This window comes from Elephantulus edwardii, unplaced genomic scaffold, assembly GCF_000299155.1.
Source record: "Elephantulus edwardii isolate Elephantulus edwardi_28Jun2011 unplaced genomic scaffold, EleEdw1.0 scaffold00105, whole genome shotgun sequence".
NCBI lineage: Eukaryota > Metazoa > Chordata > Mammalia > Macroscelidea > Macroscelididae > Elephantulus > Elephantulus edwardii.
The window spans coordinates 10195257-10200553 of record NW_006399855.1 but is presented as its reverse complement, the minus strand read 5'-3'; the positions used below and the strand labels follow the sequence as shown (position 1 = coordinate 10200553).

General features: G+C 38.2%; 1 pseudogene; it reads right to left on the bottom strand.

The window, feature by feature from the left end:
* Positions 1-4356: 4356 nt before the first annotated feature.
* Positions 4357-4812, bottom strand: LOC102858239 (annotated as a pseudogene).
* Positions 4813-5297: the final 485 nt, after the last annotated feature.

The window sequence follows — 5297 nt, the reverse complement described above, 5'->3', positions numbered from 1 at the left end:
TTTTAATTAAACTTTGGCAATCAGAAAAAATTGTTTCATTTTGATTACTTCTTTACTTACAGTTTGGAGCACATTTATAACTGTTACTTTATTTTGTGTATTCTTGTTAAACCTTATTTTTATTATCAATATTTTAATAATACACTTACCTTTATTGACATAAAAACCAAACCCAGGCAAGGCACATTTACATAATCACTATATTTTTTAATTAAATATTTGCAGTGAATAAATCACTGATGTTCTAAATCCCATCATGTAATCTCTGGCCAACTTTCTGGCACTAAGGCCCATATTTTCCCACTGCTAGTCTTTTATTTCAATGGTGGGTAACAATTGCAACTTTAGTCAATTTAAATGTGAGAGACAAGAATTATTTGGTTGTGTGAAATGTTCTTGAAGGTAGATGTTGAAATGAACATATAGCAGAGAAAGAATAGATTAGCTTTGGTCTATGGCAAAGTTGAGATGATATATGCTTAGTGAACAATTAAGAGGAAAATGTTAATAGAGTTTCTAAATCATTTAGCAAGTTTCCTGATTTATCATAAGTACTTGTTCTTATCTTTAGTAGTGAGTTCTTTGAGGGCACAGTGGTTGCCAATGTCTTCTTAATGTGCCTGATTTGGGCAAAATGCCTGAATCTAGTGGAATGCTCATTTCAGTAAGAGGAAATCCCATTTCCTTTTCCTACTTTCAGAGTCTTTCTTGCAGTTAGTTTGGGGCCAGTTTCCGGCCAATGAAAGATGAGTGCATGTGACGAATGCCATATAATTTCCACAGGGACTCTGGAAACTGTTAGTTGAAGATTATTGCTTTACAAGATGGAAGGGGAAAAAAAACCTGTTTTACTGAATTACTGTGTGAACAAAAGCACACTGTGTGGAGGGTGATTTCCAGACCTGTAGAATTGGTTAAGATGAAGCAGGACATACACAGAAAATTTCTTGGAATTGTCCACAATAAGCATGTTGAATTTGCCTATCTTGCTATTTGTGGACTGGAGGTGCTCATGACATCCACAATGACCCTGCCTTCTTAAACCTTGAACAAGACCTCACAATTGCCACCCAACCATGCAAAGAAAAGCCTCTGGAAACAATGTTATTTGTGAAAATGTTTCCTGATGTGTTTGAAATTTTATCTCTAAACAACTTGAAGGGTATATGACCCAGGGGTTTGTTGTTGATAATATTGTGGGCTTTACCATTACTGGAAAAGGCAAGGCTGCATAAGACTGCAGACCTGGACATTGTTGTTGTTGTTGTTGTTGTTGTGTGCTGTCAAGTTGCCTTCGACTCATAGTGACCTCTGTACAACAGCTCTGAACCCTGCCCTATCCTGAACCTGTCTACTGACTCCAACACAGCTATCCCCATTGCCCTAATTACTGTGCCAATCCACCTCAACTAGGGTCTTCCTCGCCCATGTTGTCCCTCCACCATTCTGAGCATGATGTCCTTCTCTAAGGATTCTAAGGATTGGTCCTCCTGGCCACATTTCCAAAGTATGTGAGATAGAGCGTCAAAATCCTAGCCTCCACAAAGAAACTTGGTTTCACACTCTTTTAGGCATATCTATTCATTTTCTTGGTGCCCCATGGTATGTTCAAGACTCTTCTCCAGCAATACAACTCAAAGACATTGATTCTCCTTCTGTCATCCTTAGTTATTGTCCAGCTCTCTGATGCATAGCAAGTAATTGCAAAGAACATGGCCTGGATCAGGCACACCTTAGTCTCTAGACTAGGAAGAGCTTCCTCATAGGTATCTGCTCAACATAAAATATCTTGCTAATGAATAGTACATATGAACATTTCCACTTATATGTACAAATAAGCAATCTCTGGTAAAGAACAGGTGTGTTTTGGAAAAGCACTAGACAAAGGAAGTTTAGAAATAAATGCAGATTTCTCATTGGGATTCAGGATAGAAATAGAATAGAGATTTTAAAGGTAATAGGCAAGCCAAATGAAGGACTAGAAAGAGAATGGGAAAGCTTTGTACAGGGACAACAGGATAGATCACTAAATACTATATTATTAGGTGAATTAAGAGTTTAGAATCATAGAGAACAATTGGATAAAGGGATGTGTGTGTATGTTTGTTTAATGTTAGGTGTTTTAAAGGGGGGTAAAAAGCAACAATTTTGAAACTAGATATGAGAATAATTGATGTACCAAATTAAAAAGTGCAAATGAAGTCTCAAAAGTGGAGTCATGGGCAATTTAATGACTCTTGCTTTAGCATATACTATGATTCATTTAAATTTAGAGTGATTGCTACTAGCATTGAAGGTAGAAAGGCAAGAGGGTAGCTGATAGGAAAATGTAGAGGTGAGATTAGTATAGGCAGTCTATGCCATGGCTCAAATGTGTAAAGGACTTTTGGTTTAAAAGGTGTGTCTGTCCTGGAGATGGTCAAAATCAGGTTGCTCCTTTCAACCAAGGATTGTTAAACTCTGTTTCACACACAGTGGGCACCTGGCTAAAAGGGACCAACCCTTGGAGAAGGAATCACGCTTGCAAGGATGGAGAGTCAATGCAGGAGAGGAAGATCCTAAATGAAATGGGTTGGCACAGTGACTGTCTGTGGCAATGGAGGCAGGTGTGTCAAAAACAAAGTGATTGGCTCAAGGTAAGGCAAGATTCAAAGCTATTATTCATAGGATCACTATGAGTTGTAGTAGATTGAGCAGCACAAAACAAAAACAAAAATAGCTGCAACATTATAAGATAACATGTCCTAAAATATATTCCACTGAAAACAAATTCTGTAGAGTTTAGTAAGAATTATAAAAATATAATGACTACTTATGTTGTTGTTATTACAGGCAAAAACCATGGCCTGCATCAGGTGCATGTTGGTATCTAGACGTAGGTTAGACCACTTGAAACTGATATTTTTATAGGTTAAAATGTAGTTAAATTTGGCAATCTCATATAGTTTACCTTAATTAAAAAAAAATAGTCTTTATGTAATTACAAATAAAGGATCTCTCTGGTGACTTAGTGGTGAGCGATTGCACTGCCAGTGCAAAGATATGCAGTTCAAATCCACTAGCTTCTCTGTAGGAGAAAGATAAGCAATCTTTTCTTGTGTGGTTTACTGCCTCTGAAAACTCACTGAAGGGTAAGCGATGAGTCAGTTTTGACTCTGGTATACAGCAGTAACAAAATCAAATATTAGATCTTTATGTGACAAAACAGTCTTTTTAAATTTCCTTTAAGCAGAGGGAAGATTTGACCAAACAGCAAAAAATTGATTGTTGATGCTGAGTTAATGTCTGTCTCCTGAAGATCCCAGTCATACAGAACAGACCTCCTCCACAAGGCTGTCAAAGCTGTGAGCTGTCAGAAGCATGTCAACCCGATCTTTTATCCAAGGCACCTCTGGGTAAATTTGAACTGCTAATCTTTTGGTTAGTCAAGTGTTGAACCATTTGTATCATGCAGGGAACCAAATATTTAGCCAATGACACAGAAACAGAACAGGTTAATGTCTTTTCTGTCTGAGATAAAAACTAACTTAAAGATAATAATAAAGCAGAAGTCTCAGAGCTGTGACCAATTGGGCCCCTACTGTCTATTTGTCCAAGATAGCTAATTATCTGTAACCTAAAGGCTCAAACTAGAGTAATCGACTAGTATATATGCAGTAATTATAATTCTATTTGCTCATTCTTAACCAGCTCTAAAGAGCCTTCACTTTGCTGTCTTCTGCCATCATCAGTTTCTACTATGGATTGAACTATACAGCCACAAGGCGACAAATATGTGTCAACGTGGCTAGGTCATGATTTTTATTACTATGTAATTATACTCCATTTTGTGATATGGTGTAATGATCTTATGTGTTGTAAATCTTAACCTCTGCAATCTTAATGAGGCAGGATACAATCTACAGGAACAGGCTAGATCCTTACTCAATTTCTTCTGGAATATGTAAGAGATTAAACACTAAAACAGAGATTAGAAGGATCACATGATTACCTAGAAAGAAGATTTGAGAGTAGACATATCCCTTGGGCTCTAGGTCCTTGTGTTGAGAAGCTCCTAGACCAGGAGAAGATGGATACTAAAACCCATGGAGATCACTTATGTACATTGAGATTAGAGGTGTTGAGAGACCATAAGAAATTTTTTCCATCCATGCACACAAAGAAAGTCTTCTCCTACACTAACATCCTGAATGTGAACTTCTAGACTACTAAACTGTGAGAGAATACATTTCTGTTTGTTAAGCTACCCATTGTGATATTTCTCTTATAGCATCACCAAGTAACTAAGATAATCTTTTTTCTTTTTTTTTTTAAGGTGTATAAACTATTTATTAACAGACTTTAAGGCCTACTGACTTATTTCTTCTTGGACACACCCACAGTACTGCCCCGATGGCCAGTGGTCTTGGTGTGCTGGCCTCAAACTCGAAGGCCCCAAAAGTGTTGTAACCCTCTGTGGGCACGGATCTTCTTCAGTTGCCCTAGGTTTTCATGGAGCTTGTTGTCCAGACCATTGTCCAGAACCTGACTGTATTTCCCATTCTTCACATCTTTTTGTCTGTTCAAGAACCAGTCTGGAATCTTGTACTGGCGTGGATTCTGCATAATGGTGATCACACGCTCTACCTCCTCTTCAGTAAGCTCTCCTGCCCTCTTGGTGAGGTCAGTGTCTGCTTTCCTCAACACATGAGCATATCTTCACCCTACACCCTTAATGGCAGTGATGGCAAAGGCTATTTTCCACTGCCCATCGATGCTAATGTTGAGTACTCGCAAAATGTGCTGAAACTTCTCTGGGATCACTAGAGACATGGTGGCGGCACCAACGGCGGCGTGTAGGCCTCCAGTGAAAGCTAAAACAATCTTTAACAGCATCAGATTCCTGCCTTCAAGCTCCCAGTCTATGAATGTACAGTAATCTGTAGGCTGCCATGCAATCTCTAGCAGCTACAGTTCATAAATAGCAAGCTAAATAAAAAATGAAAAGGTATTTCATAAATGGACATTTGTAATGACTCTAAGTTAATGTTTTAAATTTGTGTTATGTCTCTCTAAAAACTGGACTATGATATACAGTATTTACTCATGTAACCAACCAAGGGGCTCTGTTCCCCCCTGGAGTATCTCAAGGGACTAGTGGTCAGTGAAAAATATTGTGGGAAATGCTGATCCAAGATTTCACTAAATTGGGTCTTTGCATCTTACACAGCAAGTACAAAAGAGAACAGATACCAATGCTTGCCTTGAGATAATAAGAGCCCTGGGAGGCTGAGCTTATAGGTGTAAACTCTCTCTCT